Genomic DNA, 27,701 nt, shown 5'->3' on the forward strand with positions numbered 1-27,701 from the left:
AAAGATGGCCTAGTCGGCCATCACTGGAAAGAGAGGCCCATTGGACATGCAAACTTTCCCAGTACAGGGGAATGCCAGGGCCAAAAAAAATGGGAATGGGTGGGTAGGGAAGTAGGGGGGAAGGTATGGGGGACTTTTGGGATAGCATTGGAAATGTAATTGAGGAAAAGATGTAATAAAAAAAAAAGATGGGGCTGTAGACAAGCCTGTAGGGCATTTTCTTAGTGATTGATGGGGAAGGGTCCAGCTCTTTGTGGTTGTTGCCACCCTACCTAGGCTAGCAGTCCTGGGATGTATAAAAAGCCAGCTGAGCACATTATGAAGAGCAAGCTAGTAAGCAGCACTCCTCCATGGCCTCTGCCTCAGTTCTTCCCTCCAGGATCCTGCTCTGTTTAGATTCCTGTCCTGACTTCCTTCAGTGATCAATGTGTAAGTAAAAGCTGACTGAACCCTCTCCTCCCCAAGTTTCTTTGCTGTTTTGTCACAGCAATAGTAACCATAACTAAGACAGGTTGGTACCAGGTATTGCTGTGACAGACAACAGGTTGCATTGGGGAGGATAAGAACGCTGAAATCCCTGACTTTGTGCTGTTTCAGTGGGAAGTGAAGAGTCTGGTGGACATTTTGTGGGTAGAGTCTGCAGGCCTGGTGAGCTGGGAGCGGAAGAGTCAGCTGTGACTAACAAGGTTCCAGAACCACTAAAGTAAACCTTCGTTTTGCTGGAACAATGGGTAGCTGGCCAGCTGGGGCTGAAGAATCAGTGATGATTAAGAAGAGACCAGTCTTGTTGAGTTGAAAACTTCTGAGAGGTGTTTCCTTAGAGTTAGCACACAGAAACTGTATTCCAGAGACGGCCAAGGTAGTAAAACCAAACTTGGTCGTGTAAGAGTCACCCAGGTGGTACTGGTTTTAAAGGGATGAAGGGATCGTGGAGAGAAGCTGAGGCTTGACACTGTGAGAGGCCAGGAGAGGCCATTGGTGAGGGTGCAGCCTCACTGGCAGCTGATGGCCCGGGATTAAAGGGGTCATGCTGAGACTTTGAAGCTTGGCACCATGAAGAGAGCCTAGGAAAGGCTATTGGTGAACTGTAGCCCAGTTGCAGCAGAGGACCCCAGCATTTTAGAGATGCCAAGACCAGGGGATGACCACCAAGAACAGCAGCAGCAGTAAATTCAAGTCAGATGGAGCCCAGAAGACAAGCTATGTGTGTATGTCACAGAGCATGGAGCTGGAGAGGTGTCCCAAGCCCCTTGGAGGAGCTCAGATCACGAGTGGATTCCTGACATTGGGTGTTGAGTTACTGATACTTTTGGAGTTTAGTTTTGCTTTGCTCATATTGTTACTGCACCCCCACCCTTCCCTCTAGAAGTAAGAAGGTCTCTGTGATGCTTATTCCTGGTTGTCAATGTGACTACATCTGAAATGAACTACAGTCCAGAAATGGAGGACATGCCTGTGACCCAGATCTTGAGGCTGGAAGGCACAGGCTCCTGACCCAGATCTTAACATGGGATGACACACACTTTCGATCCAGATCTTGAGGCACAGTGGCCATGAAAAGCTTAGGCCCAAGCAAGGTTGTACACACCTTTAATCCCAGGAGACTGAGGCAAGCAGATCTCTGAGTTCAAGGCCAGCCTGGGACAAAGCAAGTTCCAAACTCAGGCATACACACTTTTAATCTGAGCCACCTCAGATTAACCTTCTCTTGGAGGCCTACATAAGGACATTAAAAGAAGAAAGATTCATTCCTCCTTGCCTGCTTGCACTTATTAGCCAACAACTCTGTTGGAACCTACTTATTCACGTTTCCAGCTTATACAAAAGAAACACCTAGCCTCACAGACTGAGCAGCTACGAGATCCTTGGACTTCCCATTCACCGCTGGGTTAATTGGACTGCAAACTGTAAGTCATTCCAATAAATTCTCTTAATATATGGAGACATTCCATAAGTTCTGTGACTCTAGAGAACCCTGACTAATGCAGTATTTAATTTTGATTTTTACGGAAGCCCACAGCTGAGATTTTAAAAGAAACTGTTGAATTTTTAGAGAGATTGGACATTTTAAAGAGACTGAAGTTCTAAAATGATTGAATTTGTAAAACTCTGTGGGATCTTTAAAGTTATTTATGTGATATCAACATTACCGTACCATCTTGGGGATACATGAGAAAGGAAAGGTTCTAACTGTAAGGCGATGTGCGTATAAGTGTCAAACTGACAAGGGGTCAGTTGTTTGGGCTAGTTTTATTTCAACTTGTCACAAACTAAAGTCATCAGAGAGGAGAGAGCCTCCGTTGCAAAAATGCCTCCCTCCACAGATTGGGTTGTAGGCAAGCATGCAAGGCGTGTTCTTGATTAGCAATAAATGGGAAAGGCTGGAGCCATTGTGGGTGGTGCCATCCCTGGGCCTGGGTCCTATAGGAAAGAAGGCTGATCAAGCCAGAAAGCAGCATCCCTCCATGGCTTCTGCATCAGCTCCTGCCTCCAGGTTCCTGTCCTGTTTGAGTTTCTTCCCTGACTGTCTATGATGATGAATTGTGATTTGGAAGTCAAATGAACCCTGTTCTCCCGGAGTGTTTTATCACAGTAGTAATAATCCTCCCTAAGACAGTCATGCTGTTCATCACCTATAAACCTGGGATAATAATACTCACCTAAAGGACTACGAATAGATAACAAAGAATAAATCATTCTGGATCCTAGCAGTACAAAAAAAAAAAAAAAGCAATTGTATTTTTTTTTAGAGATTTATTTATTTATTTATTTATTTATTTATTTATTTATTTATTTATTTATTTATTTTACATGAGTACACTGTAGCTATCTTCAGACTCACCAGAAGAGGGCATCAGATCCCATTACAGATGGTTGTGAGTCACCATGTGGTTGCTGGAAATTGAACTCAGGACCTCTGGAAGAGCAGTCAGTGCTCTTAACTGCTGAGCCATCTCTCCAGTCCCACAATTGTATTTATTCTCAGAATTCTTGAAGCCTAGTAGATTATAGACGTAAAACAAATTGTTTCAACAATACTTACTGGATCCCATGAAATGTGATGCCCTTGGCTTAAGTTGAAAATAATGTAAGTCCAAGTGCATTTAAAGCTAAGGAGATGGCTCAGTAAAATGCTTACCAAGTTCAGCTCCCAGTACCTATGCAAAATCCAGGCGTGACTACGGTGCCTGTTTTTCCTAGAGCTGAAGAGATGGGGCTTCATGGCCAGACAGCCTAGCCTAGAGCACCAAACTTCCAAGTGCAGTGAGAAACCCTGTCTCAAAAAATAAGGTGGAGAACCATGGCAGAAGACACCCCATAATAATCCAGGGCCTCCATCAGCACACATGCATGTGAACACACTTGAATCTCAAGGCTTCCCAACAGACTTAGTTTGGGTTTTATTGCAGTGAAGAGACATATGATCAAGGCAGCCCTTACAAAGGCAAATATTTAACTGGGACTGGCTTATGGTTTCAGAGGTTCAGCCCATTATCATCACGGTGGAAGCATGGCCGCATCCAGGTAGACACGGTGCTGGGGGAGCCAGGAGTTCTACATCTCTATCTGATCCACAGGCAGCCCTGCATTCTTTTGTAGGCAGCCAGGAGGAGGGTCTCTTCTGCACTGGGTGGAGCATGAAGGCTAGGAGACCTCAAAGCCCGCCTACACAGTGATGTACTTCCTCCAGCAAGGCCACACCTCCTCATAGTGCCACTTCCCATGGGCCAAGCATATTCAAACCACCACACCCACTCAGTACTGTGCAGCATAGTGCTTGACTGCCATTACCCACTACTGACTGGCCTCCACACTGCCGATGCCTGCCGTTACAAAAGAGTGTTGAAAGTTGTGTTGTGAAAAACACAAAGGTTCAAAAAAAAAGTGGGGTTTCTGTTGAATCTGTTTATTACTTTCAAATCAACTTAAAGACCAAAGATCCAGGCTTCCTAAATGATACCTTCTTTCTCCTGTATGCTCGGATTCTCCTACGTGCCTGGCACCCTTGACATGGTGTTTGCTGGGCAATGACAAGCTCAGCAAATGCTTAATGGATGGGCAATAGATGTACTGAAACAAGCCTGCTTTTCCTGAAGTCATGAAATTATCCCCCAAACAGGGAAGTTTTCGTTCTGTGAGTCATTTAAACTCTCCGCTTAGGCCAAGTTTGGGGGGCGGGGAGGAAGAAGCAGCTTAGCCTGAAGAGCACCTTTTGATCCCTCAGAAAACCCCGTGGTTTCTGTTTCCAGCACCCACATGGTGGGTCACAAACATCTAACTCCAGTTCCAGGGGATCCAGTGCCCTCTTCTGTCCTCTGGGGCACCAGGCACAGAAGTGCTGTGCAGACATATATAGAGACAAAATACTCATACACCTAGAAGGTTTTTTTAATTATTATTAAAAGATCTAGGAAGAAAGGAGCAGATAGTATCCCTAGTTTTCCAAGTGTTTTACAAAAAAAAAAAAAAAAAAAAAAAAAAAACACATGAGTTAATGTTTTCCCTATGCGTGAAATTAGTGACGCTCCTTGCCCAGAAATAAGTATCAATTTGGCAACGGGTGAAATGTTTGCATATTTTCCTCTGAACGAACTGACTTCATAAAGGGGGAAGGAGCCGGAGTTTCTGGTTTCTGGGGCCCTGGAAGCTAAGAGCTGAAAGTATAAACAGTGACTAACACATTAGTCATAGTCCGCAGCTGCTCCCTGGCAGGACAAGAAATAACAGGCTCGAAATACTGCGGAGAACCAGGCTTGGCAAAAAAAAAAAAAAAAAAAAAAAAAGGCATTTCTCTCAAAGAGTCTGGGAAAGCACGCGTCTGGAGGGATTGTGGGATTGTTCTCTGTGTCATTCTTATAGATAATCCACGAACCTGTTTTGATGAGATTTTAGTTGTCTTCTTTCATAAAAGCTGACCGGATAGAATGATTTTCCAGTCTTTTTTTTTTTTTTTTTTTTTTCCTAGAAACTTGACTCATTTCACACATGTCCCCTAGAGGGCAGCAGTGGCCCAAAACGCAGGCCAGGATCTAACCCTTTGGCGCCAGTCTGTCCACTGCTTAGGTCCTGCATCTGCTTTCTTCAAGTTGTCAGTGGTGTGCTCCTTTCTATCCCGTTGTGTCTATCTAGAAAACCCACTAAACCTGAGAAAACAAAATAAGAGTTCATTTCACAACGTTTGGAATGGAATTATATGAGGTTTACATTTTGTCTTTCTATATATAACCTGTACACACATAGCCTAGGCCGGTGCTTCTCAACCTATGGGTCTCCACCCTCTCACTGAGATTGCCTAGGACCATCAGAAACCCCAGATATTTATGGTACATTCCGCAGCAGCAACAAAATTACTGTTACAAAGTAGCAATGAAATTAATTTCATGGTTGGAGGTCACCACAAAATGAGGCACTGTATTGAAGGGTCACACAGCATTCGAAGGTTGAGAACCACTGGTCCAGGTGACCCTGTGCCTGTGGGCATGTAGAGAATATAGATGCTTGAAAGCAAGAAGTCAAAGCTTCTGCCCTTTATGGAGAAATCAAAACTATTCCAGGCATTGCCAAATCTCTATTCATGCTTGTTCTCACTCTGAAGTTACTACGTATGGAAGAATTGGTTTGATGGTAGATTTAGTAAGGAATAGGACAAAGAAATAAGGGTAGGGGGCTTAGTCTAGAAAGGGTAGCAGACTGATTTGATATACGGAGGATGGCTATTCGATTTGGAGATTGTAAGTGGCAATGTTAATTTTAAAATGTTCCTTTTACATAAAGCGTGGCAATCTGGGAGACACAGCTCCAAACAGCATCCAATTCTGGTAGTGCACAAGGCTTCCTGTTGTGGTGGTGGCAAGCCAGCACAGGGTGCATCCCAGAAAGACAAAGGTGAGAACCTGAGTGTACAATTTTCAGATGCTGAGGTCTTAACACTGTTCTTTAAATATTTCATTTCTGCTCGGAGACATTTTTATTCAAAGGACACAACTTTTAAAAGGTGGCCTTTTTTTTTTTTTTTTTTTTTTGCGAGGGTACCTCAAGAGCTTCCCATGATCCTTGTGAATTTATCTTCCGGGATCTCTCTGGCTGTGTTTAAGTTGTTTGCTGAACGGACTTTATTCTTTTTCCTGCTGTGAAATTAAGGGCAAGAAGGAAACCACACATATGCTACAAAAGGGTTGTGCGATGTCAGAACTGAACTGTGTCTTGACAGATGTGGGCTGAGCCGGGTGGGTTTGTACACAAAATGCAGGGCAGTGGAAACAATCTCTCCACACATCCCTGAGTGGATTTGAGGATGTTCCTGTCATAGCTTTTCCTCAAATCCAGTGCTGTGTCCTGTCTCCACAAGATAGATTGTCTGTGCATCTTGTGGCTGGAGATTACATGTGTGACAAGTGACGTGGGAGCATTCAGATACTGCATACCTGGTTGCAATCCATGTTACAGTCAGAACTTTATGCATATGCTAGGAAATGTTCGCAGCTGTAAGTGTTTGTGGTGGCCTAGTGCTAGGTTGAGAATGACACTGCCTAGCCCCTTGGAACAGGTAGCTCTTTTAGTGGCTCTAACTCTGAGGAGTCAAAGAAACGGAATCCCAGTGTGGACAGTGTGATATTTATGATATTTATGGGAAGGGGACAAACTGTAACAAGTGGAGCTGTGGATTATTGTTTTCCCTTGTTGTTTCATTTTATTTTGCTTTGACACAAGGTCTTAGTCTATAGCCCAGAGTAGTCTGCAAATTCCTATGGAGTCCAGACTGGACTTGAGCTCCGGGCAGTCTCCCTTACCACAGACACCCAACAGCTAGAGTCTAGGTATGAATCATCACTCCAGAAACCATAAAAGAGATCATACTTACCCCAAATTGGCCAAATGAGAAGCCTTTAAATACTTCTAGAAGGAACACTTCTCTAAATAAAAACAAAATTATAACCGAAAAAGGCCCATATCTATCATTTAAGATCTATTTTACAATTGGTGTGTGCGCGTCCTCAGAGGCCAGAAGAGGGCATTGACTCTGAGAGGCTGGAGTTAAAGATGACTAGGGGCTGACAACTATGGGTGCTGAGAATTGAGCTTGGGTCCCCCACAAGAGCAACCAGTGCTCTTAATGGGGGAGGCATCTCTCTAGACCTCTAGATCTCTCACATTTATTTTTTTTAGAGGAGAAAAAATATTGTAGAGCTTGATTCTTCCTAAAGTGTGGGTATTGCATCTGAAATATGACACAACATGCTTTGAATAAAGACCATGCTAGAGCAGCTCACATCCTCCTATAAGTCCAGCTCTGAGGAGTCTGATGCCCTCCTCCACACGCACACACAAAGAAACCTCTTCCGGGACAGGGAACAGGGAATGGTGGGCACTCCAGTTGCTGTATACAAGCTGATGTGGATTTTAGTCAGTACACTGACTGTGTTTTATACTTGTGACTTCAAGTGGCTGCCATGAAACCATCACTTCTCTATCCTTAGGCATAATATCATCACTGTCCGTACTCCAGTGCATTATCTGTCCTAAGACAGTGACGCTTTTTCAGCTGGGAGGGGTCCAATTGGACATCACCAGATAAGCAGGTCCCTTTAAGTTTGGTCCAGGTCACTAGCCTCATGGTAATGGTATAATCTGCAGTTATTTTCTTGTTTATGGCTCATTTAATCATTTTCATAACAGTCCAGCCAAAACAGGAGAGTGGGCAGTCCCTTTAAGAGCATCATATGGTTTTTGTTGCATTTAGTAACGTGTCAAGAAGACAGGAATAGAAAAGTGGACCATCTTGCTTAAAACCCATAGCATATGAAAGTGTTCTCTCCCACAAGGCAATGCATTTGAGCACAAGTAGATGTTGTGGTGTCTGTCTTTCAGAATTCAAGAGCCTGGGCAAACTTGTAAGGACCACAGAATCTGAAAACTACCCTAACTGGTTCCCCAGCAAACTTGCTCAGCCTGGAACCAGGTCTAAAGAATCCCCTGAGACCATGGTGACGACACCTTTGCGTTGACTTTATTACACCAACCAACCTGTTGTGCAGCTTACATGGTGGTGTAAAATACACCCAATAGTGCCATTGCTCTGTGCCTGGCGATGTATCTATCGCATAGTTAATAGAAGCTGGCTTTTGTAGCGGAGAGCTCCTAAGGGTGGCATCTCCTTCCATGCAGATGAATACAGTGCCACCAAAAACCTTTTCAGTGTTATTCTCTGGGGTTTCCTCCTCGGACCGTCCTCTTTTAAAGCCCCAGTGGGCTACTGTCTTGGTATGCTGTTTCATCATAAAATTTCTCACCTGTTTCTGGTGAGGTTGAGGCCTCTCTGTTCTGAGAGTCATTTGCATATCAATTCTACTGAGCCAACCGTGATCACCCCAGAAGCCCCAGGCCCCATTGAAGAGCAACAGACTCATACCTGTTTCCTTGAGTGGCTTGAGATCAGAAGACAAAGGGAAGTTGGGTAAAGTACAGTTGCTTCTGGAGACTGGACAGTTGGTAGTGGTGGCCCTACCCACCTCCCAAGCCCAAGTCATTGTACAATTAAGGAAGCAAATATACAGGAGGAGTTGGCCAATGACCACCACCCTTCCTGGCCAGAATGGTGATGGAGAATCTTCCTGGTAGGACAACAGATATTAGAGATAGAAACCAATGGAGTGGCAGCCACGGAACAATTCCTGCTGGCATCAAAGCAGGTGACAGGGAAAAAATGCTGCAGAATATACCAGTCACCTGTAACCTATATGGTGACTTGAACTGTAGTTTCATAGAAATAAAGCTTTGGGTATAATCTAAAAGGAATATAATAAAACCTTTCTCTGAGGTTGTTTGTTTGTTTGTTTGCTGAGACAACTTCTCTGTGTATCCCTGGTTGTCCCAGAACTCACTAAGTAGACCAGGCTGGCCTCAAATTCACAGAGCTCCATCTACCTCTGGATCCCAACTGCTGGGATTAAAGGCGTGCACCACTACTCCAGGCTTCCCTGGGCATTTCTATTATCAATACTCATTCCAACTAGATAGTCCAAAATCTCTCAAATAGAGGCTATGAACACAACTTTTGAGAGGAAACCCAGTCATTCATTTTTGTCCCTGTGAGAAAGCTGATTTACAACTGGCAAAACCACCTCTTGACTCTAGGCATTGGACTCCTGTGGTGTGACTCGTGTAAACATACCATTTGATTATAGTCCCAGCACAATCAATAAGGGTTTTGAGTTGCCACATTGGCTGCATTCTACAGAGTCTGCCAAAGCATCATTTAATGTAATGTCTTCCTTGGTACCCCAGATGCTAAGAAACACCATCGTATCCTTTTACACGTGGTAATGAAATCGTGGGTGTCTTACCAAGATTAAACCTCCCAAGAATTCCTGCCCTTCTGATTCTCTTCCTGCTAAAATTAGCAGGCATCTTACCGTGCCACCTGCGAGAGTGCTGTGAGAGAAGAAATTTCAAAACTTTCCACACCTCCCATCCCCCCATCATCAGAACAAATTGGTTTTTCTAGTCTCTGTTTATCTTCACAGCACTTTGGAACCCAATAGCCAATATTTTAGAGCTTTAACACATCCACCTATGAGTGCTGAATATGTGCAGTGAATATGTCATACACAGAGAAACTTGTTTAATCTTTGAAGTTTCTCTCCATGACACAACTGTGCAAACAGAGGCAAAGCATTTTGATGGCAGAGGATAGAGCCAGGACTGGATTCTAAGACTGAGTTGTTCCTAATCCCTGGAGGTAGGAGGGTCAGAGTTCAAGACTGACCTCAATTACATTGAGAACTTGAGACTGGGATAGGATACAAAACTGAAGGAAGCAGGAGCTCTTAAAATGATAAAATTGTTACCATTTTATAAAATGGATGGATGAATGGATGGATGGATGGATGGATGGATGGATGGATGGATGGATGGATGGATGGATGGATGGAAGGGTGGGTGGGTCAATGGATAGTAGATGGTATAATGGCTATTCCTGGTTGTCAGCTTGACTATATCTGGAATGAACTACAATCCAGAATTTGAAGGCTCACCCATGATCCAAATCTTGAGGCTGAGAGATACAAGTTTCTGACCTGGATCTTGGCATGGAGATTTTGAGGCATAGTGGCTATGAATCCCAGGAGTCTAAGGCAAGGAGATCTCTGAGTTCAAGGTCATCTGGGACAAACGAAGTCCTAGATCCAGGCGCGGTGGTACATACCTTTAATCTGGGCCACACCTTCTGTTGGAGACCTACATAGGGACATTGGAAGAAGGAAGATTCACTCTTCTTCGCCTGCTTGCCTTGTGGAACTGAGCAACTACTGGATCCTTGGACTTCCATTCACAGCTGATCATTGTTGGGGAGTTGGACTGCAGATTGTAAGTCATCAAAACAAATTCATTTACCGTATAGAGACTACCCATGAGTTCTGTGACTCTAGAGAACCCTGACTAATACAGATAGACAAATAGAAGGAAGGATGGATGGATGGATGGATGGATGGATGGATGGATGGATGGATGGATGGATCAAGAGGATAATGGACAAATAGGATAGATAGATAACTAATGGATAGATAGGTGGATGGATGATAATGGCTAATAGATGAGTGGCTAATGGGAATATATATTTAAATATATAGCAATAACTATTTTAATACATTTATTTGACTGGTATCAAAATAAGCCAGACACAACTATCTTTCTGGAGTACATATGGCTGCAAAGTGGCAGGGACAATATCAACACTTGGATGTAGCACATCCCCCTGCTAGGTGCTATGAGACACACTTTAGGTCTGAGCAGTTCCTGGTTTTATTTGTTGCAATTTTGTTTCATTTGTTGCAATTTTGTTTCAGTATCGAGAACCCAGGGGGAGACACATGTCAGCAATACCCCTTAGTTCACCTTCCTGTAATGTGTTCATGGGTCTCATTTTATCCACTCTGTTTCCTGGTCCTAGCACACAGGCATAGCTTTTGTGGTGATCTAGAGCAAGTGTTGCTTTCTTGGCAGCCACCACCCTGGCATTGTTCCTCTGCTGGCAGTTAGAGATCACGTGGATCTTTGCCTTCTTCCACATCTCTGGAAAAACTCTCCTCCTCCCCCAACCCCCTCCGCAACATAATAAACTGTACAGCGCGCAGGAGCTGGAGGCAGGAAGATCAGGAGTTCAAGGCCATCTTTGACTATATAGAGAGTGCAATTGTTGTCTTGGATATGTGAGACCCTGACTCACAAAAAACAACAACCAAAAAAAAAAAAAAAAAAAAACCAAGTACCTATTGTGAGAGCAACAGTGATTGATGCCTGTGTTGTGGGGAGCCTTTCACTCTGAAGAACATAGGTCTGGGGTGCTGTCCTCTGGCTTTCAACCATCACGTGGATCAAATAGGTGGTGAATGCTACCAACTACTGGTGGTGATACACTGGGATGGTCACGTGGTTCATTTCTGACAAGGCAGTGGTTCTACCTTATGGGTTTTTGAACAGGAGTCATACTACCCTCGAAGCCTTCCATACATATATTTTGCTGAAGCAAGCACCTGTGTTACTGGGTTTTTAAGCTGGTTTTGTTTGTTTCTTTGTTTTATTTTGTTTGTTTTGCTTTGTTTTTTGAGACAGGGTTTCTCTGTATAGCTCTGACTGTCCTGGAACTCACTTTGTAGACCAGGCTGGCCTTGACCTCAGAAATCCGCCTGCCTCTGCCTCCCGAGTGCTGGGATTAAAGGCCTGCGCCATCACGCCCGGCACACGCCCGGCTTTTAAGCTGTATTTATGATTACCTTTTGTGCGTGGTGGAGGGTTGTGATGTCTATGTCAGTGACACCTTCAAGGGCTTGTATTTTTCCTTCTGCTGAGTTCCAAGAATTGCACATGTGTCATCAGGTTGCACAGGCCAGCACTTTTAGTCACTGGGTAGCCCATACTATTGGCATTTGAATGTTAACTCAGCTTGGAGTTCCTGACCAACCCTTTGCTGTGGATATGCTCCTTTATAGATTATATACGTTTAGTTTGCTAACATTTTCTTTAGGATTTGTGGGTTTCTGTTTGTGACAACCTGGTCAGATTTTTATCAAGAGTGACTTGAGTCTTAATCTTGAGTTATTGGCCCCTGGTATCACATTATATACATATATGTATGTATGTATGTATGTATGCATGCATGTATGTATATGTATGTGTATTAGTATTCATTATATTTAAGATGTATAAGTAATACTTCTGAATTTAGGTTTGAACTTTCAAAACAAACCTTGCAGAAGCAGGCTGGGAAATAGGTTATGTTGTCACCATGCGAGCCTGAAGACGAGAGTTGAGGTCCTTAGCATCATGTCAGAGCTGGGCACTGCAGCAGGCCAGTGCTGGGAGAGGGTGGACACAGGAGGACCTTTGGTGGTGCTGCTCGGTCACTGTAACCTCATCAGTGAGCCCCAGGCTCAGTGAGAGACCTGTCTGGAAAGATAAAGTTGATTGAGCGTAACTGAAGAAGAGCCCTGATGCTGACCTCGGGCCTCTGTAGGCACGTAACCGCAAGTAGAAGTATCTGTGCTATGTAAGGATATCTGGCAAGTGTCTGTGATGTAGAATATCATAGGACAGCTACTCCTTGATTAATCGACGCAGTGACCTATATGTCTCCCGGATCAGAAGGAGCCATGCTTTCTGCATGTGTCACACAGCTGGTCCTTGCTAGGCAGGGTTCTTATGTCATTTACCCTGATGTTCACATGTTCATAGCATGCTCAGCTGAACAGTACGGATCAATGGTAGATATTTTAACCATAGATATTACCTCCCCATGGAATATGTGTGAGTGGCTCAACACAGACTACTGCCCCCAGAATAAATAGGTGACTTGTACTTTTGGATGCAAATGTCTCCCCCAAGAAGTCCGGCAATGAGAAATACAACTTTAAGGAAAAAAAAAAAATCAAATCAAAAGTATTTCCTAGGTTGGCTGGGTGCTTAGGAGCTAAAGGTACTCCCGTTGTTAGCTATCACTCAACAAGTCCCACGAAGATTGGGAATGGCTACCTAACCAAGCTATCTTACCTGCTGTTTATTGCTAAATTATTTGGATTATTCAAAAAACAAAAGAATTCTACTTTCCTCCCATACAACTCTTCTCTCTCTCCTCACTCTTTCCATCTGAAAATTGTCAGATTCCCACGTAAACAGAAAGAACACTATTTACATTTGGGTCTTGCATAAACAGTGAATAATTTTCACTACATGCTGAATACTACACAGAATATTTGAATATAATAGAGTGTCTTCTGTTTTATTCAGAGACCCTAAACTCAAGTCAAATGAGCTACTTAGAAGTGACTAATGAGGACAGTCACCTCAGTACAGTTATGAGTATCCAGAAGATGTCATTCAATACCAGTTGGACATGCATTTCATGTTTTCCATGATGAGAACCTGAAGCATTTTTTGGAAAGCGCTCTCCCTTCTATCTCTCTAGAATTATCTTAGGAGGAAAGTGGTATACTCTGGGATGCTTCTCAGCCATAAACTCTCTTCTGCAGCACGAACATTTTTATTGACAGCTGAGTTTACAGTGGCCTTGGCAAGTGACAGAGTGCACCTGAAGCAGTTCTCCCATGGGGACACCAAACAGGCTGGTTAAGCGTTATCAGCTGTGCACACACCAGTGTTCAGGCCCCCACCATACCCTGTCTCTGTTCTTCATTAGATTTGATAGGACTAAAGAGCTAGCATTTCCAAACAGCAATAAAAGCGAACCAGAACAGTATACACTGAACTGAAGGAAATATGTCTCCCTTCACAATGCCCTCCATCCTCCAGGCTCTCAGTCCCTTACTAATGCAGAGAATAGAAATGTACACTTTTTTTTAGATTTATTTATTTTTATATATGTGTATGCATTGTCACTGTCTTCAGACACACCAGAAGGGGGCATCGGATCCCATTACAGAGGGTTGTGCCCCACCATGTGGTTGCTGGGAATTGAACTCAGGACCTCTGGGAGAGCAGTCAGTGCTCTTAACCACTGAGCCATCTCTCCAGCCCAAGCATACACATTTAAAGGGACTCCCTGGGTATATTTCATCTGTCTGTGCCTATCTCTTTATAAGTTCTTACTCAAGATAATGGCCACTTCAACTGTCTCCTGAGACTAGAGAGCCATGTCAACAAACACAGCCCAGAAGTAATCACATAGCACAAATGTCAATGCTTATAAAAACAAGAGTGGTGTAGTAGGTCCCTTTTGATCAAAGCAAGAGTCTGTACAGTCATGGTAGTTGTGTGCATGCATGTGTGTGTACATCTGTGTACATGTGTGTGCATGCATGCATGTCCATGTTAGATTACTTTGCCACTACTAACAGAAGAATTTATTTGGACTCAAGAACTGAGAACTGCTCCCAAAACAAGAGTCAGTTGACCCCTGACTTTGGTTTCCTGTGAGTGTCTCATTCAGTATCCACTTTATCCAAATATCCTTGGTCACTCCAATGCTAAGTAACTCAGAGTTGAAAAATAAGACTTGATGTCTTTAGCAAGGACACACCATATTGGCCCAGAATAGGAAGAGAGATCACTTTTAAGCCAATGGTCCACACATGTGTGCACCTGGCTCACCCACCAGATAGATGTGGATACTTAAACATCAAGAAATATTCTTTATTTGGATAATTAAGAATAACTGACATACTCTCTGGAAACTCACCCATGCTACCCACATAGATACATAAATTGTATTTCATAGCCACTCCATCTGGCAAAGCGAACTCTTACATCTGTGTGGCTTTCCCTTCATATCAAACTGGTGATGCTGGCCTGAGACAGAACGCTTGCAGCTTCCTGCTCTCTCACTAGGAAGTGGAATGATGACGCGCTATCTTCAGAAAACAGCAAGGAATGAACCCAATGTAAATTATGTTCTTTGTCTCGGTGACAGAGAGGTAATAGCATTCAGATACCTGATCAATAGGTGTTGGCCACTTGTCAAAGATCACGAGGATCCTTGCATTCTCACCAGAGTCCTTCAATTCTCCTCAGCTTCAAATGTGAACTATGATGCTCTTTGCCTTTTGGGGACCTACATTTCCTCATCTATAAAAATAGGGGTTTTAACTCTACCCTCCCATAAGGTCACTATAAGAAGTCCATAACTGTCAAAGTCTTGGGCCCCAAACCTAACACATAGTAGGTACTTAAAAAAATGTTAGCTGGCATTACAGATTACAAAATCATGCCTGCCGGTGGCATGTTAATCTTTGCAAGATGTGTTTTTATATCTCAAAGCACCTTCCCAGGGACAAGGTTTGTGATAGTGATTTCAGCAGGACAAGTGGGCACTCTTCCTTTACAGCCTCAGTTTTGTTGCTAAATACATGATAAGAGAAAATTATCACTAAGGAATCTTGAAAACAACAACAAAAACAAGTTTTATGTACCATGACATTGATCGACATTCAAAATGCTTAGGACCAGAAAACTTTCAGATTTTGGACTTTGTTGGCATTTGGAATATATTATACTAACTTAATGAGATATCTTGGACACAGAAACAAATCTAAACAGGATATGCATCTGTATTTCATATACTTTCTACACATAACTGGAAGTTATTGTATATTGTCATTGATTTTAAACACAAAATGAAGTCTTCTAATAGGAAATTTTCCACTGGGACATCATGTCAGCACTCAAAAGTGGTTGAAATTTGGAATGTTTTGTATTTTCAGATTAGGAATACCTGACCTATGTTTAAGACTATGGGGTCTTGGGAGAGAACTCAGTTGGTAGAGAGCTTGGAAGCTTGAGGACCCAAGTTCAAAGCCCATCACAGACTATGGTGGCCACTGTTTGCAATCCAATCCATGGGGAGCAGAAACAGGCAGTTGCCTAGGGCTCACTGACCAGTCAGTCTAGCCTCATTCTAGACTGGTGAGCCTCGGGTCTTACTGAGAGACTCAAGTGAACAAAGAGATGGCTTCTGAAGAACACCCCTGAGGGTGACCTCTGACCTCCAGAGGCACGTGTACCCACAGGCACACTTGTGTATGCATATGTACACAAGGACACAGAGACACCAGAATACAGAGAGAGAGAGAGAGAGACAGAGAGACAGAGATATTGATAGATGGATGCATAGATAGATCACAGATAGATAAATAGATGCATAGATGATAGATAGATAGATAGATAGATAGATAGATAGATAGATAGATAGATAGATGATAGATAGATAGTAGAAGATAGATAATAGATAATGATAGATAGAAATACATAAATAAATAGATACATAGATAGATAATAGATAATAGAAAGATAGATGATAGATAGATAGTAGAAGATAGATAGATAATAGATGATGATAGATAGAAATACATAAATAAATAGATACATAGATAGATAATAGATAATAGAAAGATAGATGATAGATGATGATAGATAGATAGATAGATATACATAGATAGATACATAGATGATAATAGAAAGATAGATGATGATGATGATAGATAGATAGATAGATAGATAGATAGATAGATAGATAGATAGATGATAGATAATAGATAATAGAAACATAGTTGATAGATGATAGAAGATAGATAATAGATAGATGTCAGATGATGATGATGAATTAGATAGATAGATAGATAGATAGATAGATAGATAGATAGATAGATAGATAGATAGAGATAGATAGATAGATAGATAGATAGATAGATAGATAGATAGATAGATAGATAGATAGATAGATAGATGCCATATGGTGCTGTTTGAATTACCCTGGGCAGAGGTGAAAACTTAAAGGAAATGTCTTCCATGTCTCTCCTCAAATCCCTAAGCCCCTTAAGGCTGATCCCAGACCGCAGTGCCCTGGCCCCTGGCCTCCCTGGCTTATGTGTACAAGAGAAAGAAACACAAAGTTGACCCTGACATGCTTAACTGATTACGTCATTCACAGAAATGCAGTTAACGGCTTGCTCATAAAGTGGAACCTACCAAGTGATAAATAGCCTGTGAAATATTCAACGTAAGTCTTTTCAGAGCTAAGGAGAGACCCCGTTGTTGTGCATACAAACATGCTCCCAAGTCCCAGGAAGGAAGTCAGGTGTTTGCACACTTATATTAAAAACACATTTGAAAGGCACTACAACTGAAGACAAGCCACACGGCTTAGCCTTTCCTTGGCCATGGTAAGTGTCCTGTAGGGGCCTTAGTGATTCTTTACTTTCTCCTTCTAAGAGAAATCTATATAGAACTCAGTGTCCTGTGCACCAGAGTACTTAAGATTTGCTAGCTTATGATCTAAAAGCAGGCATGGAATTTGGGGTTAGTCAGTGTGACTCCTCTCACACTCAACCTCTGGAAAAACTCACTTCTCAATCTCTTGGTTTGGAGATAGTGTATTTCAAGGTCATCCTGAAGATTAAATGATGTGCTCATTAAAGATGCTGAGTGAGCACACAAACGTGATGTGGGTGGAGTGAGTGTGTGTGTGTGTGTGTGTGTGTGTGTGTGTGTGTGTGTATTCACTTCTATGGATGGGGAGACAGGAAGCAGCCAGAACTCAGGAACAGAGCAACACTCCTAAAGTTACAAGAAGTTGTGACCCAACTGATGTGTGTCCCGAGAACTGAACTCAGGTTCTCTGCATGCACAGTTGTGTGCTTTGAACCACAGAGCCCCATTCATAGCACTTTTAAAGGGCCTCATGAGCCCCTGTCTACATTTACTGCTGGCGCACATCTTTCACATCAACATGCTTTCGATCACCATGAACAACTGCTCAGTAAAGTATCTGCCTCGCTGTGGCCTTTGGAACACTTACACACACAACAGATAAAATCACGTGGCTATATAGTTTGATTTTTTTTCTCTCTTTTTCCTTCCTATTCCCTGTTCCCTTTAATGTTTGTTGAGGGTTTTCAGTTGTTTTGGTGGTGGTGGTGGTGGTGGTGGTGGTGGTGGTGGTGGTGGTGGTGATAATGGATTTGGGGGTGTTGCTTATTTGGTGAAGATAAACAGGTATTGTGTAAAGCAGTCAGGCAAGATAGCTTTAAAATGGCCTGGCACATACATGTCACTTATTTTGAATCAGGTAAAACTGAAGAAGAACACTGATACTTTGTAATATTAACAATGAGTGCGTCCATTGGTTTGTCTCTGAAATTAACATCCTTTTCAGATGCAGAACATTTTTTCCAAGACACAAAGCTACAGTTAGGATGTATTGTAAAAGAGAAGAATAAATAAAAATTAAATATTAGAAAAGAACAGACAACACACACTGAACTCTTATCTTTTCCGGTTTCTGCTTCCAACCGGAGCAAAAGACAGCTGGCTCCTCCTGCCACTTGAGCACACTAAGCTCTGTTAGTGAGAGCCATGTCAGGGGAGGAGGCTTTTGACCAAAAGGAGAATGTAGTTAGGACTTCCGGGCTTGCAAAAATCACATTTTTAACAAACTCATCCAACACCAACAGAAAACCTAAGAAGAGATGTATAGAGAAAGGAGGTCATGCCACACTCCAAGCACACGGCAGAATGCAGGGCAGACTCAATTCTGCCTCTCACTCATTGGTACCTAGAAAGATGGAAAATGTGCTGTGAATTTTGGCTTGCAAGATAAATACGTAAATTTTTAAAATATACTTACTGATAAAATAATTTCTCTCCTAGAAACACTGATAATCTTTTTTGTTTGGTTGGCTTTTTGTTTTGTGTGTGTGTGTGTGTGTGTGTGTGTGTGTGTGTGTGTGTGTGTTTCGAGACAGGGTTTCTCTGTGTAGCCCTGGCTGTCCTGGAACTCACTTTGTAGACCAGGCTGGCCTTGAACTCAGAAATCCACCTGCTGAATATATTTCTTAATGATTCATTTTTTAATATTTTATGCTCTTTTACTATGCTTAATTCCCAAAGAATATTTTGTATGTTTTGAAACAATTTAGTATTCAACATTAGATATAGGATCCTCAGTTATGGATAGTATTAAATGTTCATTAATGATATTTTTAGGGTATGAAAGGATATGAATACAAAAGTTGAACAAAATTTTTATGTATTATTTGATTCTCAAAATCCTCAATATTATTAGTATGTTTGATGTATAAAGTGCATTTAAATAATAAAAAATAAGAAAATTAATTAATTAATTGAAAAAATGTAGGAAAAAATAAATAGATAGATAGATAGATAGATAGATAGATAGATAGATAGATAGATAGATAGATAGATAAATAAGAACAAAAATCTCTAATACATAAACTTTTGGGGGGTTCAAGACAGGGTGGGTAACCCCCCAAATCCCATGGTCAGACTCACTAGCATTCATCTATATCTTTAATGTAATATCTTTATTCTTTAAGATCTGAGCTTAGGATGGGATGGAGATGCAGCTTGTAGGAAAACAGGGTGACTCCCCGACAAGCCAGCACATCTCTGGCATCCTCCAGAGCGAGCTGCAGAAAGCAGGGACAGTTGGAGACCTCGGTGCTGCTGAGATGGCTTGAAGAACACTTGCACTAAATTAATTTTATAAGTGCTCACCCCCACACAACTGAGTCGCTCAAAACGAAGGGCTTTTATTCTTACCCAAGCGAATGCAGCCCCATACAAAACCTCACAATGGTGCTAGTGACAGGATCATTTCATATGGCAGACATATCAACCATACAAAAGTTGGGGAAATGGCCCCCAAGAGAGGAAGCTGGGAAATACCTGTCCCTGCTGGTCTAGCTAGAACAACTTGTAGAAATGTTGCTCCCACGTTGGAGTATCTGCAGAAACAGGGTCCCAAGAGGTCGTTTTCTCTTTTGGCCATCAACACATGGTATTTTGGAAGCACAAAGACACATGTCTCTGTCCCTTGTCACTAACCAGAGAGAAGGCCTCTGAGTGGAGCAGTTCGGATCAACCCTATGGCTCCTGAAAGGTTGGCATTCAGGGTGGCTTAGACAAAGCTGCTTGTGAAGGCTGATTAAACCCTGTGCCCTGCCCTATCCCAGCTCTGGAGCCCGGAACAGGTCTTTGGAGCCAGTCAGTCGGTGGAGGCAGCATCTCCACGTGCCACTGGCCACAACATCCCTTAAGTGCCACAAAGTCCTTGGCCATTGCAACAGCGGCTGTGTCACCCTAGCCATCTCACCCAGCAGCTGCTTTTCAATAAACCTTTTGACCAAATGCAGCTGTTCTTTAAAGCAGGCCCATCCGCCAGCTTATTTTCTCCTGTGTCCTCACTCCCTATGACTGAAATGGCTCCCTAGCACCTGACATTCATTATCCATTCACCAACCTAGCATTAGATCTGGCATGCCAGACCAAAGGGTGGGAAGTGGCAGCTGTCTCTGCTACACCCCAATGGTCCAAGCCACTGGTCCACAGCTGTTGCATCAATCACTGGGGGAGGACTTTTGCGCCTGCGCAGGAGGGAGGGGCGTTGGCTCCTCAGGCTGTCGGTTATAGACCGCTCCAAAGAGGACTTAACACCAGATGGCTGAGAAAACTCTCCATGGGAATTTTATGTGAGTAACTTTCCATACCCACGGATATACTGGAAAAAGCTTCAGGCAATAGAAGCACTGAGCACTCGTAATTAAGTTGATGATAGAGTTTTCCTGGGGGTACTGCATATTTAATTTGCAATTTGAAGATTATGACCCCAGAACTTTTTTTTAATTCAACAATAAGGGCTAGAGAGTTGGCTGAACAGCTGTAATCTTGCACCTCTTGCAGAGGACCAGAGATCAGATCCCAGAACCCACGTTGGCATCTCTCGACCACCTTCAAACTCCAGCTACTGGTCTCTGACTCCCTCTTGTGGCTTCTGCAAGCTCCTGCACTTGTGTGCACATACACCTAGGCAGCTGCACATAAGCACTATGAGGGAGGATGGGATAAGAGGTTTTCAGAGGGGAAAACAGGAAAGGGGATAACATTTGAAATGTAAATAAAGAAAATATCTAATTTTTTTAAAGGGAAAAACTATTTAAAAAACAAAAATTAAGAATATGCAATAGCAAGGCAACCTATCTATAAAATAACAAAAACCAAGAACTTCTCTTTTAGTGATAAGTAGTTAAGGGTGGTCAGTTAGCCTAGGAAGAGATGTTTTGACAGTATTAGTCATTAGGGAAATGCAAATCAAAGCCACAGTGAGATAGTTCTCTTCATTAGTGTTGAACAGTAATTTTGTAAATAACAAACCAAAAGAAGAAAAAAAAAGTGAGGATGCTAAATATTATTGGTGGGGATGCGAAACGTGCAATCACTCTGAAACTAAACAGTCCGACAGCTTAGTTAGCATTTGATTCGGGACTTGGCATTCTTGAACATTCATCATAAAGGAAAAAACATTCACACACAAAACATTTGTGTACCAGTGTTTATGGGAGTGTTTTTCCACTGTGGCAAAATATTGACAATATTTGAATGGCATTCCATGGGTGAATGAACACACCCTGCTAGGTCCATATAATGGACACTTAGCAACGAAAAGAAATGAGCTACCGCTACAGATGATCTCAAAGGCTGTGTGTGCAGAGAAAAATTCAATCTGAAAATTTATATACTGATATTTCCAGTAATAGGTCTCACCAGGATAAAAGTCTAGGAATGGGGACAGGAGGGTGATAGTTAATGGCTTTCAGGGGAATTACAAACACCAAGGACTCAGTAGTGAGTGAGTTTGTTGGTAATTAAAGAACACTTCTATATGTAAATTCTGGTATTTAAAATTTTAAGTTATAACTATTGTGTATGTATGTGCATGAGCATGCACGTGTGAGATGGCCAGTCTGGAATGGTTTTGGTTGTTGGTGTTGTTTTGGTTTGGTGTTGGTGGAGGGGTTGATTTGATTTGATTTGACTTGATTTGATTTGATTTATTTTGGCTTTGTTGGGGGGGGAAGGGGAAAGGCAACATCATTGGTTAAAATACCTACCATAACAAGTTTAACATCACCATTGTGCAAGAAAATTCGTGTTTAGAGAGAAAAATGTTGGCTAATTCCCAGTGAAGCCCCCAGTCCTTGTATATCTCAGGTGAATGGCGAAGATTGTGTTAGCGAGCAGGAAGGCTGGTTCTTTGGTAGGCTGGAGCACAGCTGAGCGCTTGCGTGAAGCTGCGCCATCCGCTTTACTTCGATCCCCTCTTTTCTGTCGGCGGTCACAGTCCATGCTGCATGCCCACTCCTCCCACCTTCATGAATCAGAGGTCCCGTGTGCGAAGTTTGGGGCACCACAGGCCCCGCATGTGGATGGCAGTGTCTTCTTGACATCCCTGTCCTTGCTTGGTACAAATTTCCAGTAATTTTTTTTTCTTCTGCTGTCTCTGAAATCTCCATTAGTAGCAATTTATTTTCCTGGAAGTTCTCCAGATCAGTTCCCCCTCAAGTTTAGGTATGCCACGAGGTCAAAAATGGTAGCAAAATGGCTAGTAGGCGCTCCTTATCCACTCTACAAGGATGGCCCTCGGGGGGCTCAGGAGATGGTCAGGCATCCCAAGAGTATGCACAGTGCTAGGTGTCTTTCTAATCTTACAACCTCTCTGATGCTTCAGAAAGTCATTGTTACATGACCGTTTTATTTTTTGTCCATATGTGCAGGTGTGTGCATATGCTGCCATGTGGGGGGAGGGGTGGTAAAGGGTGGCACTCGCCTGTGCATGCACTTGTGGAGTTCAGAGGTCAACCTTGGGGTTGTTCCTTAGGGGGTTGCCCTTCCCCCACCCCCCTCCCCCACAGGAACTAGGGTCCACTGAATCAGCTAGGCTTTAGAACCAGTGAGCCCCAGGCATCCTGCTGTCTCTACCTCTGGCAGTGTGGGGGAACCACAGGGGCATGCCATTATACCTGGCATTTTTCACGCGTTATGGCAGGTTCATCTTTTGAATGTGTGACTGAGGAAGTGAAAGACACCTGAAGGGACCGGATGTTACAACAAAGGTTAGTGATAAAATAAAGCCAGCCCTCGATGACCCTGGGGCACAAAAGTCAGCCACTAACAATACTGGAAAATGCAAATTGCCCTTGCCTCAGTTACCCCATCTGTAAAATGGTTCCAATGGCCTGCCTCATCAGTTGTGGTGGTATAATTATCTTAAGGAAAACAGAGAGGAAGGCCATTCCCCACTGCACTTGGGGCCATAATACATATTCCTTAGTTTCTAAGTCCCCATTTCTTAGTTACTGTTCTATTCCTCAGTGCCCAAGGTAGCTTGAAAAGAACTGACTTGCCGAGAAGTAGCTAGTTAGCAACAACCGGGTTAATTAACTTTCCCTAATACATTCCTGAAGAGAGTGTCTATTGATTGAGTCTTTCAACATGGTGTCCTTTTAAAGCAGACTGAGGGGAGTCTACCCCTTGCCAAGCAAATGGCCATACTCAGTCACGATCCACCTTGAACTCCTCAGACACGGGAATTTGACTTCTTCCTTCCTTCTCTTGCTAGCATCAAAAGGTTATGGCCTTGATGACCCCATCTCCAACCACAACAGTACATTAAGGATTGCTTAAATACCGCAGGCTGCCTGCACAACATTTTCTTATTTAAAAACATTTCGTTTGCTTAGCCTGCTGGTAGGACAAACCTGCAAGGCGGAGGCTGTAGGAGTTCAAGGCCAGCCTTGGCAACATAGCGAGAGTAGGAGACCAGCTATGGGAGGATCTAAGGGAGGGGCAGGAAATTGCCAAAGAGACTGGAAACCAGGGATCCTGGGGAGGAAGAGAAGTCCATCTAATAAAACCAAATGTGGTTTCCTGAAAAGGAGGGACGGAGGCGTTACTGTAAGAGAGCATTTTGTTTGCTATTCCTTTTTTAAGGGAAGCTTGAAGGGTAACCCAAAGTAACCATCCTGACAGTAAAATATGGCTATCTACCTTCCCCACCCTTTCGAGAAGCTGGCAAGGCCTTACCTAAGAACTGATGGAGACCAAGGATGTAGCGTGGCCATTTTTTGTGTGCTCCGTGTCAGCCTTTAGAAGGGTTTTATAAACATAACACATCCCTAGTTGAAGGCATTCACACCCTAATCCGCCAGCTGTCTCGTTGCAGGACTAGAGTGAGCGGATTACACAGCCCAGTCTAACAGGCAGTTGAGAAGACGGACTGAAAGTTCCCTGCGGACAGGAGCCAAGTTAGTTGCAGTCCCCTGTCACCTCCTTAGAGCATCGCGTGATGCCAGACACCCCTAGGCACCTAGGCAGTTCTGCGGATCCGTGAAAAGTAGCCAGAACTCTGCCCCCAGAACTCACAATTGGCTTGAAAGTCCACAGTGTCCCCCGAAAGAAGAGCTAGCTGGTTTTCCCTTCCAAGATTTCCTGCAGACCCAGAAGAGGCCGAAATCAGTTTCAGCTCTCCCCCACTCCGCCCCCCAGCCTCTCTAAAACAGCTGATCTCAGGGTGGGGGATGGGGGTGGGGAGGATCAGGTGGGGGGAAAGCTGGGCGTCCCCCCTCCCCCCTGCCGGGACCCCTCGAGCCCGGTGCAGGGGAAGGTGACCAGGAGGGGGAGAGCCAGCCCGCACGTGCAGCGCCCAGGGGAGGAGGCTGGGCCAGCGCAGCGCTTAGTCAGCAGCTGGGCTCGGTTTTGAAACAAAAGCCAATGTCCTCCCTCGGAGTCTGCGGCCGGTCAGTTCCTAGGGGGAAGAAAGCTATGCTGCCCAGCCGGTTAGTGGCCCAACTTACTTTTCCTGAGCCCAGGACTGAGGGCCAGCGGATGTTCGGGAGTGGGTGGGATGCTGCGGGGAGGGGTCGCGGGGATAGCTCGCACACACCCTGCCCTGCTCTGATCTCCGCTTGGCTCAAGGCCGAGTCCCCGGGGTTGCGGGACGCACGCTGATCCCGGCCCTGGAGCCCAGGCCCCTCGGGTGTGCGTGCAGCCGCAGCACCTTCGCCACCTCGCGTCCCACAGCTCAGACACACCAGGCCCTGGTTTCATGAATGAAATCCAATCGTGTGGTTATAAATAGCCGCCAAGGCTGCTCACGTCACGGTGGAGAGAGAGAGCGATCGGAGGCCGCCACCGCTTTGCTTGCTCCGTGCTGGGGCGCAGGGTTCCGCCCGGTGCCCCGCCTGGCCGGGGAAGGGGGCGGGAGGAGGGCAGGGCTGGCGGCGACAGCGACCTGGGGACGAGTCCCGTGGCCTGCGCCGGGACGCGGACGCGGCCGGGCGCGGCTGGGCCATGCTGCCTTTGTGCCACGCCGGGCGGGTGGCGCGCGGTGCGCAGGGTCCCGGCGTCCCCGCGAGCGCGCGCGGCGGGGGCCGCTGCTGAGCGGCGGAGGGAGCCAGGTCTCGCTCGGCTGCAGGGTAGGTGGCTGTGTCGTACTGAGAGCCCCAGTGAGCAGCGGAGCACCCTCACCAGCTCCCGATCGCCCCGCGGGTGGCAGGTGGGGACCCCGGCCCATGTTCCCACCCTCCCCCAGCAACGTTTGTGGGAGTGAGCTGAAGGGATGCGGGGGGACAGTCCCCTCCCAGAGGAGTGAGCTGAAGAGATGTGGAGGAGCACCCGCCCCGGCCGCACCCCTAACTTGTAGCGGCAGACACGTACAACAGGCACCTTAGCAGTCCGGTTGCACCAGGGCCCGGTGCTGCCGCGCCCCCGGGGAAAGGCGCCTTTTCCTCGAAGGACTCTGGTGGGGAACTTGGGACGCGAGAAGCGGGGTGCTCTGAGCCCTTGGGTGTTTGCCCTGCCCCAAGCAGTGTCTTTGGATGCACGATGAAGCCCCTCTCCCTCCCCTCCCCCCTAGCCCTGTGTCTAGGGAGTCTGTTGTGAGTTGCTGTGCCAACAGTACACGCTGCCTTGTGAGGGGCTTGCACACACCTGAACTTAAGTGTTCAGCTTCAGGTTGCTAGGTTCACAGCCAGGGGGTAGGGGGAGAGACGCAGAAGAGATCCACACTCACACCCACCCCCCAAAAAAGTGGAAGGAAGGCAAGACTGTGTAAAAAATGTATATATAACATTTAATTCCACTGTTGGCCGTGGGGTTTCCATCCCATATCAAACTACTCAACGGAGGAGCAAAGTCAATATTTAGACTCAGACAAGCCAGAAAAGTTAGGAGGGAGAGCCAAGCACAGGGTTCTGAGTTGGCTTTGCACGTCAGCACAAGAGCTGCGCCTTTGGGGCTGTCTGTACACATATGCTGGGGCCTTGGGGGTGGAGGCGTGCATTAAGCTTGATAAGTCACAGAAAGCTGGGAAACTCTAGATAGTAGCAAGCAGAGGAGACATCCTGACTTTGAATCTCCCTGGTCTGTGCTTTGGGGGAAACTACTGAATACTCCGCGTGGGGTTTCAGCCTGAGGTTCTCTGTAGGCTGCGCTGCCTGCCATAAAAACATACAAGAGACTCCAAACCATACTATGCCTCCAGAGGCGTTCAGCTTGGCCAAGGGCAGATAATAAGCCACCAAACAGGCTCATAAGTTCACTTTTAAACACTCTTTTGAGACTCAGTGTATTATTTCATCTTCAGTGATCTTTGAGACGCCTATGAGAACCGGTGATTCCCATTAGACAAACTCAATCTTTGGACTATCAGTAGCATCTGAGTGTTGTCCCCACAGGGGAAGCAAGCAGTCAATTATCATATTAAACAAGATTCCTGATGAGACTCCTGGATCATATTTGAAAATCAATGGGGGGTCTGGGTTTGATCGATTCCATCCCATGGTGGGAGGCTTTAGCCCCATCACTATCAACAGTCTTTATGTTCCAAAGTTGTGGCAGTCATGGGCATCCCAAGGTACAGGGTTATGTGTGCTCACAAGGATACACACAAGTAGCCTGGTTGATGTTACTGACTTATTACTTCTATAGAAAAAAAAAAAAAAAAAAAACAATAGAAAAAACCAGAATTCATTGTGTTGGGGTTAAGATGGTGGTTTAAAGTGACATTTTTTTTTTTTGAAGAAAATCTCCCACTTCCTTGTCTATTTGAGAAAGCCAGTGAGTTTTCACTGTGCCTACCATCCATTTGTGGCTAAGTGCTTTTTCTGTATCATCCCCAAATGCTCAGAAATATACTTCTTCGAATGCTATAAAATGCTAACATAGCTATTTCAGGCGATACTTGACCCAAAGAAATACCAATGTACACAGAGCATAAACCAAAGTTAGTCAGGCTCTGCCCATCCTCGCCTGTGGAGAAAGATACAAAGTATGTTTAAAACAAAAAAGTTCCTGTGGGCTCCTGGCAGGCAGAGGGATTTTAACAGTATTTCTCTCTATTCTCTAGGTAAGACCAGCTGTGCCCAGGAGGAACTCCTGTTCTTCACTTCCCAGGAGCCAGGTCAGTAGCTCTGCGCATGCCCACAAGCACAGATGAGTATTGTAGCCTCTGACGCGCGAGATATGTTCTAGAGCAGGTTTCTTAGTCATATTGTCTCGAAAGAATTGGGTTTTGCTGTTTTATATGGTTTGAATCCATTGTTTGTTGAAATCACTTTATTTTCTCTTCAAGGAAAACAACCTTAAAATGAACCTTGTGTGCCCCCCCCCCCCGAGTCTCTCCTTCCTGTGGGTCATTCTAAGGAGAAAATCAAAATGGTGGTAGACAGTTGAGGGTCCTGGGCATCTGAGTGTAGTCAGTAATGGAGATTTATTTTTTTTTTTTAAATATTTTTATTACATAATTTCCTCAATTACATTTCCAATACTATCCCAAAAGTCCCCCATAGCGCCCCCCACTTCCCTACCCACCCATTCCCATTCTTTTGGCCCTGGCATTC

The 27,701-nt window shown here is 44.4% G+C and overlaps 1 protein-coding gene across 6 annotated transcripts in view; it reads left to right on the plus strand.

The window, feature by feature from the left end:
• Positions 1 to 27,701, plus strand: part of Rhobtb1 (Rho related BTB domain containing 1) — a 129,585-nt gene that overhangs the window by 31,070 nt on the left and 70,814 nt on the right. For 3 of the 6 annotated variants that reach the window (XM_029482899.1, XM_021173633.2, XM_021173636.2), the window contains exon 3: positions 27,209 to 27,262. The gene's annotated coding sequence lies outside the window, so the exon portion shown is untranslated. Of the gene's footprint in view, positions 1 to 20,425; positions 20,496 to 24,555; positions 24,639 to 25,095; positions 25,278 to 27,208; positions 27,263 to 27,701 lie in introns of those variants that run through there. The other 3 variants (XM_021173634.2, XM_021173638.2, XM_021173635.1) reach the window with 3 other exon arrangements.

Source organism: Mus caroli, chromosome 10, assembly GCF_900094665.2.
Source record: "Mus caroli chromosome 10, CAROLI_EIJ_v1.1, whole genome shotgun sequence".
Classification (NCBI taxonomy): Eukaryota; Metazoa; Chordata; class Mammalia; order Rodentia; family Muridae; genus Mus; species Mus caroli.